The sequence below is a fragment of the Lolium rigidum genome, chromosome 1 (assembly GCF_022539505.1).
Source record: "Lolium rigidum isolate FL_2022 chromosome 1, APGP_CSIRO_Lrig_0.1, whole genome shotgun sequence".
Lineage (NCBI taxonomy): Eukaryota > Viridiplantae > Streptophyta > Magnoliopsida > Poales > Poaceae > Lolium > Lolium rigidum.
In genome coordinates this window covers 364,138,122-364,151,604 of record NC_061508.1, presented here as the reverse complement: position 1 = coordinate 364,151,604, position 13,483 = coordinate 364,138,122, and positions in this window count along the sequence as shown.

The window sequence follows — 13,483 nt, the reverse complement described above, 5'->3', positions numbered from 1 at the left end:
TTGCCTGATCCCGATCCCGGTGCCACAATGTCTCCCTCTCTCATAAGGACCAGTAGGTCTTAAAGTACCCAGCAAATAAAATCAAATCAAGAGAAAGCTCAAAACATTCATCATAAAGAGAAGAAATTTAGTAACATGAAGATTTCTATACCCATACTTTCCTCTCTCAAAATAATTTTCAGTGGTATCATGAATAAACTCAACAATATAGCTGTCACATAAAGCATTCTTATCATGATCCACATGCATAAAAGTATCATTACTCTCCACATAAGCATAATCAATTTTATTATTAATAGTGGGAGTAAAACTATCACAACCATCATTGTAATCATCATAAATTGCAGGCATGGTATAATTATAATAAACTTTATCCTCCATAGTAGGTGGCACCAAAATACCACTATCATTGTAATCATCATAAATGGGAGGCAAAGTATCATCAAAGAAAATTTTCTCCTCAAAACTTGGGGGACTAAAAATATCACAACCAGCTTCCCCAAGCTTAGACTTTTCCATAGCATTAAAAATAATAGTGTTCAAAGAATTCATGCTAAAAACATTGCTACAACTATTTTGCAAACAAAGTTCCATGGGTTTTTTTAATTCTCTCTTCAAACACCTCATGTCCTAACTCAAGATAAATACTATAAAGCTCTCTAATTTTGTTGTTGTTTTCCATTAAGCCTAACTAGTGAAATAAAAACAAGAAATAAAAAGATATAATTGCAGAATCTAAAGGAAATAGCTTCGAGCACTCACACACCAGCAACAGTGCTAGGAAATAGCTTAGTAGTCGGAGGCTGTGAATACCTTTTACCTTACCTCCCCGGCAACGGCGCCAGAAATAGCTTGATGTCTACGCACGCTTCTATTCATGTAGACAGTGTTGGGCCTCCAAGAGCAGAGGTTTGTAGAACAGCAACAAGTTTCCCTTAAGTGAATCACCCAAGGTTTATCGAACTCAGGGAGGTAGAGGTCAAAGATATCCCTCTCAAGCAACCCTACAATTAAGATACAAGAAGTCTCTTGTGTCCCCAACACACCTAATACACTTGTCAGATGTATAGGTGCACTAGTTCGGTGAAGAGATAGTGAAATACAAGCAATATGGATGACTATAAGTAGTAATTGCAATCTGAAATAAAAATGGCAGCAAGCGAACATGTAGCAGAACTTGTTGGAAACGGTGTTTCAATGCTTAGAAACAAGGCCTAGGGATCATACTTTCACTAGTGGACACTCTCAACAATGATCACATAATTGAATAAATAAATGCTACTCTCAAACACTCTCTTGTTGGATAACAAACACCATTCATTGTGTAGGGCTGCAAAAGCACACCTCAAGCCGGAGTAAACAAGCTCCACAACGTCATAAAGGAATCACACACGATGCGCACACTGTCACCATCACACCGTGGAGAGTGACTCCGGAGTTCATATTAAAGTAACCTCTAGAGTGCATAACAAACAAGAGTAACATCTACATATTCAACTAGATTACAAAGCTCATGATCACATAGAGATCACACCATCGGAGAGAAGATGAACCACATAGCTACCGGTAGAGCCCTCAGCCTCGGGGGAGAACTACTCCCTCCTCATCATGGGAGTCAGCAGCGGCGATGAAGATGGCGGTGGTGTCGATGGAGATGACTCCGGGGGCAATTCCCCGTCCCGGCGGTGTGCCGGAACAGAGATTCTGTCCCCCGAAACTTGGCTTCGCGATGGCGGCGGCTATGTAACTTTTCGTGGAGGAAGACCGGATTCTTTAGGGTTTTTACTTCTGGGAGAATATATAGGCGGAAGGGCGGCCTCGGAGGGGCCCCAGGGTGCCCACACCACATGGTGGCGCGGCCAGGGGTGGGCCCACGCCATGGTATGGTGTGGGGGCCCCTTGGCCCCCCTCTGGCCCTTCTCTGGCTCTCTGGGTCCGTCTCGGCAAAATATTGACTTCTGTCTTCGTGGGGTCCAATTCCGAGAATATTTCCTGTGTAGAATTTCTGAAACCAAAAACAGCAGAAAACACGAACTGGCGCTTCGGCATCTTGTTAATAGGTTTGTGCCGGAAAATGCATAAAAATAATATAAAGTGTATATAAACATGTAGCAATTGGTATAATATAAGCATGGAACATCAGAAATTATAGATATGTTGGAGACGTATCACACAGCCATGAACTTGGCATAAGCTGGTCTCCCGAGTATAGCGTGGTACTGCGATTCCCAGTTTACGACTTCGAACTCGACCTTTTCCTTCCTGAAGTTGTCGGGTTTACCGAAAACGACATTCAGGTAAACATTGCCAAGAGAGTACGCCGGTGAAATGGGGAGAATCCCATGGAAACAAGTTTCTGTCTCCTCTAGCATCCTCATAGTGATCCCCATACTTTTGATTGTGTCGACGAATATCAGGTTTAATCCACTTCCGCCATCCATGAAGACTTTGCTCATCTTGAACCCTCCGATTTGCGCCTCAATTACTAAGGCAGCGTGTCCTGGTTTCGGGATTGTCATCGGGTGATCCGCTCTGCTAAACGTAATGCTCTGAGATGACCACTCGACATATTCGGGTATGTTGGCCATAATGCTTTCTGCCAGATTAATTTCTCGGGTGAGCTTCTTCATTTCCCTTCTTGAAACACCTGTCCTATGGATCATGCTCATCTGCCCACGTGGTGGTGGAAACGACTCGTTGGGGTTATGAGGCTGAGCCCGTGATGGCGTGTATTTCACACGTTCGTTGGGCAACCCCAAGAGGAAGGTATGATGCGCACAGCAGCAAGTTTTCCCTCAGAAAGAAACCAAGGTTTATCGAACCAGGAGGAGCCAAGAAGCACGTTGAAGGTTGATGGCGGCGAGATGTAGTGCGGCGCAACACCAGAGATTCCGACGCCAACGTGGAACCTGCACAACACAACCAAAGTACTTTGCCCCAACGAAACAGTGAGGTTGTCAATCTCACCGGCTTGCTCGTAACAAAGGATTAACCGTATTGTGTGGAAGATGATTGTTTGCAGAGAAAATAGTAGAAACAAGTATTGCAAGCAGATTTGTATTTCAGTATTAAAGAATGGACCGGGGTCCACAGTTCACTAGAGGTGTCTCTCCCATAAGATAAAAGCATGTTGGGTGAACAAATTACAGTCGGGCAATTGACAAATAGAGAGGGCATAACAATGCACATACATGACATGATAAGTATAGTGAGATTTAATTGGGCATTACGACAAAGTACATAGACCGCCATCCAACTGCATCTATGCCTAAAAAGTCCACCTTCGAGGTTATCGTCCGAACCCCTCCGAGTATTAAGTTGCTAACAACGAGACAATTGCATTAAGTATGGTGCGTAATGTAATCAACAACTACATCCTCGGACATAGCGCCAATGTTTTATCCCTAGTGGCAACAAGCACAACACACCCTTAGAACTTTCCGTCACTCGTCCTGGTGTCAATGCGGGCATGAACCCACTATCGAGCATAAGTACTCCCTCTTGGAGTTAAAAGTAAAAACTTGGCCGGAGCCTCTACTAGAAACGGAGAGCATGCAAGATCATAAACAACACATGTGTAATAACTTGATAATTAACATGACATGGTATTCTCTATCCATCGGATCCCGACAAACACAACATATAGAATTACAGATAGATGATCTTGATCATGTTAGGCAACTCACAAGATCCAACAATGAAGCACAATGAGGAGAAGACAACCATCTAGCTACTGCTATGGACCCATAGTCCAGGGGTGAACTACTCACTCATCACTCCGGAGGCGACCATGGCGGTGTAGAGTCCTCCGGGAGATGATTCCCCTCTCCGGCAGGGTGCCGGAGGCGATCTCCTGGATCCCCCGAGATGGGATCGGCGGCGGCGGCGTCTCAGTAAGGTTTTCCGTATCGTGGCTCTCGCATCGGGGGTTTCGTCACGGAGGCTTTAAGTAGGCGGAAGGGCAAGTCAAGAGGCGACACGGGGGCCCACACCATAGGCCGGCGCGGCCGGGGGTGGGGCCGCGCCGCCCTAGGGTTTGGCCACCCCGTGGCCCCTCTTCGTCTCGTCTTCGGACTTCCGGAAGCTTCGTGGAAAAATAGGCCCCCGGGCTTTGATTTCGTCCAATTCCGAGAATATTTCCTTACTAGGATTTCGAAACCAAAAACAGCGAGAAAACAAAGAATCGGCACTTCGGCATCTTGTTAATAGGTTAGTTCCGTAAAATGCACGAATATGACATAAAGTGTGCATAAAACATGTAGGTATCATCAATAATATGGCATAGAACATAAGAAATTATCGATACGTCGGAGACGTATCAGCCTGCTGGACCTGGTGCTGAGGTGGAGGTGGCGGTGGTGTTGGCTGTTGCTGCTGCTGGATGAGCTTCTGCATTTCGATGAACTGTCGACAATCCCTGAGCAGGTGACTTGACTTCGTCTTGTTGTCTTTAGAGTCGACATACGAATGCAGGTAGCAGGGAGCGTTTATCTGTTCAGCAAAAGGTAGCTCGGGAGTCCTCTGTGGTCATGGTTTGTAATTGCCGCGATTTCCAGAGTTGTTCCGGTTGCCGTCCTGTCGATCATCTCGTCTGTCGTTGTACCGATCGTCCTGCCGATCGGAGTATCCCGCAGCTACCAGGTTACTATCATCGTAACTGCGGTCTTTTCTTTTCTTACGGCGATCCCTTCGTCCACCCGAATCGTGTTTCGGCTGATCGTCGTCTTCGTCGTCACTGCGCTGTCGTGGTCTTCGTACGTTGTCCTCACCATCAGCCCAGCTGTTGGCGATTTCCATTAACTTGGTTATAGTTTTCGGCTTCTTGCGCCCAAGTTCCTCTATGTAGGTTTCACGTCGGATGCCGTCGCTGAAGGCATCGATTGCTCTGTCGACAGAAACATCTTCAGCAACGTTTAGGAGCTTGGTGAATCTTCCGATGTATGCGCGCATCGACACCTTCTGCTTCTGTTGGCAATGCCGTAATTCCTCAATCCCCACGGGCCTTTTGTATGTTGCTTGGAAATTCGCAACGAAAGCGTCCACTAGGTCATCCCATGATTTGATGGAACCTTTCGGCGAGCCTCTCAACCAAGCTCGTGCCGAATCCTTCAGGTAAAAGCTGTAAGCACTGCATTGCTGCTATCTGATTTCCCTTGTGTAGGATCACAGTCTGTAAGTAATCGTCTATCCAAGACCTCGGCTCCTGCTGTCCATCATACTTGGCGGCGTCAGTGGGGGTGGGCTTGAATTTTTTGGGCGGCATCGCCTCACGGATCTTGTAGCTTAAGCAATCGGCCCCCCTTAGCTCGCTGTCGTTCTCTTGGCTTTCATCCGAGGTATCAATGTCGTATTCCTCCCTAGCGGCGCGGCGTCGTCTTGCTTTATCGATTCTACTCTGGGTGATTTCATCTCGAGCATCCCTCGAGCGATGCTTTGAGCCACTGGTCTGTAACGTGATCTTTTCCTTCCGTGGGACCAAGTTGTCTCCTAATATTGCGAGACTTTCCAAGGCGCCCCGATGAGCTTGAGCCATAGAACCTTCGGGTCGTTGATTGATGAGGTATGCCGCGAGATTGGCAGTTGCTCCCTCGACGGTTTTTGGCCGTAGCATGCCCGCGGTGTCCGTAGTCATGAAGGATTTGGTCAGATTCGATGTGATTTCTCTGGCATCATCTTCCGAAAGCCTGGATAACCTTGATCGGTGCTTGCCTACGCCTTGACTGCTTCGGGAGGCGCTTCCTCGCGAGCCCCTCCGTCGCTCGCTAGATTGTTCTGCAGCGAATAGGCGTTTCTCGAGGGTAGCTTGCTCTTTTGATAAGCGCTCCCGGTTCTTCTCCAGTATAGAGCGATAGGCGTTGAGGGTTCCAACCGAGGTTCCTGCAGGGAGCGTTGTGTTGTTAAGCACGGCTGTCCTGGTTGCTGCCTACTCTTCCTCCATGATGGTGTAATCGATGTTGTTGTTACTAGCGTTGTTTTCAAAACTTATCCGTCTGCTGGAGCGGGGGGTGTGATCTCCATCTCCCCTATTTCTTGTGTTTCCTATGTTATTGGCGGCGTACACTTGGTGGCGCGCTCCTTTGCAGGTGGCCCTCTTGACGATGTTGTCGACGCTGTCCTCTCCCGATGAATACTGGACATCGCAGATGAACGGTGTATCGCTCGATCCCAACCCGTGCCTAGTGTCGCAGTTTAGACAGTAGTACGAGGTCATCTCTGAAGACACGAGATTATCAGATCCAACTGACATTGAAGACGTCGACCGAGGGGTTGATGGCGAGGATGAATTCGTCGAGTCGGTCAGGCCAGCCGAAAGGTCGACTGATGATGACAAGCTTGGCCCTGCGGCCGGTGGTGGTGATTTCCTCGCCGACCTGGGGTGTATGGTTCTAGAAGTCGAAGGACTCCTTCCGCGTTGACGTTGTAGTGGATGCTGCTGAACGTCATCTCCATGTTTCCTTGTAGATCTGAGAAAGTCGAGCGCGAGGAGTCACTGTGCGGGGTGAATTCGTAGGAGCCGAATCGAATCGGGCTTCCTAGACTTGGCGATGATGACGATGACGGTGTCGACGAAGCTGCCGAAGACATGACTGGATCTGCCGATGTCGGATCTTGCGCCGACAGTTTTCCCACAGACGGCGCCAATTGTCGAGGGTACTCCTCGGCAATGCCCTCCGATTGGGGCTTAGGGTTGATGGAATCTTGTAGGCTGACACGAGACATCGGTTAACAGACAAGCTGGGAGAGCGATTTACCCAGGTTCGGGGCCATCGATGAGGTAAAACCCTTACGTCCTGCCTGTCTGATCTTGATTATGAGAATATTGGGTTACAATGGGGTGCCGAAGGTTTCGGCTGTGATCTCGTCGAGAGGCTAAGGGCTACGGCGACCTAGCTCTAGGCTTCTGGTGGCTAAAGTTGCTATGATGGATTCTGTCCCTCGGCAGCCCCTCTCATGGCCTTTATATAGGACGCCAGGTCTCAAGAGATCTGTCCGGGTACGACTAGGTTTACAATAGTCCTAGCTCTAAACTTTCCTTGTTCGGCTCCTCTCTTGCCTTGTTCGTCAAGGAATCCTCTCCTGCATCGTCCTAGTGGCCCGCCTTGCCATCGAGTATCTTCATGGGCCTCCAGCTGGGCCGCACAGGATAGGGCAATGTCGGTTACCCGAAGGGTAATGCCCACGTCACCTGCACATCACCTTTTTTTGCTTGTCAAATTTTTCTCTTCAGACGATACCTTTCTATCTTGTCGAATGTTTTGCACAACCCTTAATGAAGGATCTGATCAACCTGGGTTCCCAATTTATTGGGTTCCGTGATGAAGCTGCCACTTTGAGAGGTAATACTTGCACTGCTCTTAGTATGTTTCTTGTTTCCGCCATGGGATTCTTCGTCCTCTAACGAGGATTCTTTGCCTTTTGATCTTTCCATTTCAGAGGCGCTCCATCGTGCTGAAGAACGTGTCGATGCACTGGCGGCCAAGCTTGAAATCAGCGAGAAGGCTCATAAGAAAGCCGAGAAGGATCCGCAGTTGTTGAGGGTCTTTGTTAGAGGCTCAAGGCTGCTGAGGACACTTTAAGCGACAAGGTGGCTCAACAGATCGCACGTGAAAATGCCATAGTGAAGGTCTTCGACACGCATAACCGCAGATTTACAAGTAAGCCATTATTTTGCTCGCCCTTTGCTTCTGCCTTTGTTTGTTTCTATGATATTGACGAACTCATGATTTTCCCTAGCAGGGCGGATGGGTGAGGAGTATACTTTGTAGGAAGAATCCGACGATCATCTTCTTAACGCTCTCAATATTCTTGAGCTAAAATGTGACTTGGCGCGCACCAACATTTCTTCTGCACGGGCCGCGCTGAAGCGCTTCTTCCCCCACTTCTTCCCCACGGAGACGCAACCAGAGATCTTCTCCGAGCTCGCCCAATGTTTCCTGGCGAAAGAAGATCATGTTTTGGCCGATCGTCAGGCTAGCCTGAAGATCGGGGTCGAAGGGACTATCGCCTTGGTTACTGCCAGCGGCCAGGAAGTCAACTGGGTGAAAGCTGACACTCCTAAGGGCATGAACAAGGAGAAGTGGAAGGCTTTGGTGAGAGATGCCAAGCCTCAGTCGAAGAAGATCATTGCCTTCCTTGACCCGACGTCCACAACTTCTGCTAGCACTGCACGGACGGAGGTCAAGTAGACCAACCCGTTTTTTCTTTTATATTTTCTCTTTTGTAGCTAGCGCCACCTTCTGTTGCCTCCGAAGATTTGTAGGGGCTCGCTAGGGGTCATCTTTTGCAAGGATCCTCTTTTATGTAAATGTTCTGAATATTAATGAAAAATGTTCTTTTGCCGAATGATTGATGTCGATCTTTTCTTCCAGTTGGTTTTTGATAACTATACCGACGGTACCGGACATTCCAGCGATGCACCCGCCACTTCTCATTCTGCGACAGCTCCTGGCGGTGTTATCCTAGATGGTTCCTCGTGTGCTGATTCACTACACCAAGAACTGGCCAATCTTCGACAACAGCTGCAAGCAATGAAGAAGCAAGTCGTGATAGTTATGGAGCAATCTAGTAAATCTTCGGATCGTGAACGAGCTGCTCTTCGGCAGGCACAGGAGGCTCTTGAATTGAAAGAATCTACCGCTGCCGATGCTTCACGGGCTATTAAGCGAGAATTATATGCATGACCTGATGACTGATGCAAGTCAAGATATGGCGGGTATGTTGTGCTTTGACTGTCCTCTTCTTTTTATATTTATTCGTGTCCCTTCTCAAGCTATGTTGTTTCTCTCGTGCTGCGTGTAGGTTCTTTTCTCGATGCTGTCACCGAAGAACAACGGGTTAATTCGCGACTCGAGATCCTTCTTCAACTTGCCAGAAGGAATGATATTGACTTCTGGGCGGACGAGGATCGTACTCGCCATATCGATCAATTCCAAGGTCGAGCCGCTCAAGTCCGGGAGTTCCGTGATTTCTTCGGTAGTACTTTGGCAATGGTGTACAACGCTCTGTTTCCTCGAAATCCTCAGCCTGCAAATCTTACCGAGCTTATGAATAAGTTCAGAGATGTGGAGAGTATCCACGACTTTGCAAAGGCTCAGATGGTGGCCGGTGCTAAGTTTGCTCTGATTTGGTTGAAGGTCTGCCACTCGAAGTTAGACTTCAGCAATGTTATCGATACTTTTTACAGCAAGACGTCGAAGAGGAGGGTAAACTTCAACAAGCATAATGCGGTTGTATCGCCTGTAGCCGAAAAAATGATCGACGGGCTTCTTCGGTTTGATGCCGCTTTCTTCAAAGAACTTTGGTATGACGACTCAACGCAGATTGTTCGCGCTGCAAGAGAAAACATAACCATATATAGATTTTTGTAGAAACTATTTTTCTTCTTGCCCGATGTATTTGATCGGAGCTGTAGGATTGCATATATTTGTACGTGGTGTATATTGTAACTATCTTTGCGTGCCTTATGTAAAGTCGAGGCAAATTTTGTGTTATCTTTGTTCCTTCCAGCCCCCGAGTATCTTGACTTGCGTATCTATTTTTATTGTCCGTGAGGTTTTTATAGAACCAAGATGTATAAATTGAGATATATTTGAGAGTCGAGTATATTTTTGTGAATTTATCGGGTATAAGCCCCCGAGCCTTGCATGCGAGAAGAATACATGCCATCAATATTTTTATTATATTGCAGCATCGCAAGCCCGCCTCATTAAAAACCTTTCAGCCCCACTCGGTGCCCTGAAAGGAAAAGAGTGTGTCTGAAAATTTGTGAGCTCTTCAGTACAATGTATGCTTACATAGTTGATACTATATTGATCTCTAAGCGTAGAAACGCCGTAGCTGCGCCACATTCCACGGGTTTGGCTCGTCCTTTCCTGTCTTCTTGTCCTTCAGCCTATAGGCTCCTCCTGGAATTACTTCAGTAACTATGTATGGTCCCACCCATGGAGACCCGATTTTTTCATGGCTTTCTTGCTTGAGTCGAAGTACTAGATCGCCAACTTCAAACGACCTGGGCCGCAGGCGTTGACTGTGATAGTCCTTGAGATTTTGTTGAACGTGGTTACTCTTGAAAGTACTTTGTCTGTGGCTTCGTCGAGTGCATCTACATCATCCTCGAGTGCCTTCCGTGAGGTTTCTTCATCATATTCTGCAACTCTGGGAGAATTATGCTCTATTTCTATCGGGAGCACCGCCTCGGCTCCGTGAACCAGGAAAAACGGAGTTTCTTGGGTCACTATGTTGGGTGTTGTTCGTATGCTCCATAGCACATTGGGTAGCTCATCCACACAAGTGTGTCGTGCTTTCTACAGTGGTGTCAGCAATCGCTTCTTGATTCCATTGCAAATAATGTCGTTTGCTTTTTCGACTTGGCCATTGTTTTGCGGGTGTGCCACCGATGCAAACTGTAGTTTGATACCTACGCCTTCACAGTACTCTTTCAATTCTCGGGAAGTAAAATTGCTGCCATTGTCCGTAACTATACTGTTAGGGACGCCGAACCGAAAAACTATTCCCTTGACGAAGTTCACCGCTGATGTTGCGTCTGCCGACGTTACTGGTATTGCTTCAATCCACTTTGTAAATTTGTCGATGGCTACCAGCAGATATACGTGTCCTCCAGGCCAGGACTTGTGCAATTTCCCGATCATGTCTAAGCCCCATTGCGCGAAAGGCCACGCCAATGGTATGGGCATTAGCTCTGCTGCTGGTGAGTGAGGTTTGGATGCGAACATCTGACATGCTTCATAGGTGCGCACGATTTCCTTTGCGTCCTCTATTGCTGAGAGCCAATAGAATCCTGCCCGAAAAGCTTTGGCTGCTATTGCTCGGCTGCTCGCGTGGTGGCCGCATATTCCTTCGTATATGTCCTTCAATATAACTCGCCCTTCCTCGGGTGTGATGCACCTTTGCAGTACTCCTGAGATGCTTGTTTTGTATAGTCCCCCCTTGACCACGGTGAAGGCTTTGGATCGTCGAATAACTTGCCTTGCTTCGACCGGATCGTCGGGTATCTCTTTCCTTATGATGTATGCTAGGTACACTTGCATCCAGGGGATTTGGATCATCATGACTTTGTCTGGTTCCTCCTCATCTTTCGATTTATGTGTCTCTGAAGCTGCTGGAGCCCCCGAGTCTTTTTTGGACTTTTCCTTTTTCTTCGGCTGCATTGGTACTTTCTTCGCCTTGGTTGATCTCTCACCTATCTCTTCCCAGAAGACTCCCGGTGGTATCGGGAGGCACTGCGAACCGATGTTTGCCAAAATGTCGACTTCATCGCTGCTGAGCCTGCTTGTGTGATTGACTTCACGTACCGTCAAAGAGTTTTTCGAGTTCATTGTACACCTCCTTGTATGCTATCATGTTGTCATTGACCGTGTCGCACTTGTTCATCACCTGTTAAGCCACCAACTGAGAGTCGCCGAATATTTTTAGGCGGGTGGCACCGCACGCCTTTGTCATCTTCATCCCATGAATCAAGACTTCATATTCAGCTTCATTATTTGATGCGTTGGGAAAGGTCATCCGAAGTATGTACTTCATTTTGTCGCCTTGGGGTGAAACAAGTAATACGCCTGGTCCTGCTCCTTCCAGCCTCTTGGACCCGTCGAAATTCATGTGCCAAGTACGCGCTAAATCTGTAGGTCCCGTGTTTTGCAATTCCATCCACTCCGCGACAAAGTCAGGCAGAATTTGCGACTTGATCGCCTTTCTTTTTTCATATGTGATGTCCCGAGGGGAAAACTCGATTCCCCAAAGGGAGACACGTCCCATAGCTTCTGGATTATTCAATATATTTGAGAGATGGACCTAGTTGACCACTATTATCGGGTGTGTCGAAAAATAGTGCCTTAGCTTTCTTGCTGACATGAAAACTCCATAAGCCAGCTTCTGATACTGCGTGTAGCGCTGTTTGGATGGTGATAAGACTTCACTAAGGAAGTATATTGGCCGCTGCACCCCGTGAATCTTTCCTTCTTCCTCTCGCTCTACCACGAGGACTGTGCTGACCACCTGAGGTGTGGCTGCAATGTATAACATGAGAGGTTCTTTGTCCTTTGGAGCCACCAGTATTGGTGGTGTCGAAATTGTGCGTTTGAGATGCTCAAAGGATTCGTCTGCTTCTTCGTTCCACTCGAACTTTTCCCCTTGCTTAATGAGCGCATGGAAAGGCGGCGCTTTTTCTCCCAACCTTGCGACGAATCTGCTCAATGCTGCGACTCGCCCAGTCAACTGCTGTATTTCCTTAAGCTTAGTTGGTTTCCTCATCGTCACAATGGCTTGTATTTTTTCTGAGTTGGCCTCGATTCCTCTGGCTGATACCAAGTATCCGAGAAGTTCTCCCGCAGGAACTCCAAAGGAACATTTCGTCGGTTTCAACTTGAGGCGAAACTTGTCTAGGTTGTCGAAGGTTTCTCGCAGGTCATCGATGAGAGAGGACCCTGTCTTTGTTGTGATGATGACATCGTCGATATATACTTGAACGGTCTTGCCAATCTGAGTGGCGAGACACTTCTGCATCATCCTCTGATATGTGGCTCCCGCGTTTTTCAACCCGAAGGGCATTGTCCTATAGCGAACATGCCATAAGGGGTTATGAAAGCTATTTTGACTTCATGTTCTTCTTTTTAAGCGAATCTGATTGTAACCAGAATGCGCGTGCAGGAAGGAAAGACGTTCGCAACCCGTTGTGGAGTCGATAATTTGATCGATCCTCGGGAGGGGAAAGTGATCCTTTGGACAATGTTTATTGAGACACGTGAAGTCGACGCACATGCGAAGGACCTCAGTGTTTTTCTTCAGGACCAACATTGGGTTGGCGACCCACGTGGCCTCGGTGTGCAGCTCCTTGATGAAACCTGCTTCTTTAAGTCCACGGATCTTAGATAACAAAGCTTTGCGGTTTGGCTCGGAAAAACGCCACAAAGGTTGTCGAATTGGTCTGGCTCTTGGATCTAGATTGAGAGGGTGATCAACAAGTTCCCTGGGTACTCCTATCATGTCAGCTGTACACCATGCGAAGATTTCCTAGCGCTCACGGAGGAACTCGACGAGCGCGCTTTCCTATGCGCTATCCATGTTTGTTGCGATGTATGTCGTCTTCTTGGGATCTGTCGGGTGAATCTGCACTTCTTTAGAGTTCTTGGAGGTGTCGAAAGCTTGCTCCTGAAAGGATCTACCTCCGTCAGGTAACACGTCGTAGTTGGTGGTGAGCTTGGATTCTTCGTACTCAGCCTGCATCCCGAAGGTTTCAAAGAGCTTATGGAAATCCTTCTCGCATTTATCTGCCAAAGCAAAGCTTCCTTTCACTGTGATTGGGCCATTGGGTCCAGGAATCCTCCATAACAGGTATGTATAATGCGGCACAACCATGAATCTGGCATACGCGGGTCGTCCCAATAGAGCATGATACTGTGATGGAAAATCGAGAACTTCAAACTCCAGCTTCTCCCTCCTCTCGAGTTCCAAACTGTACATCGAGTAA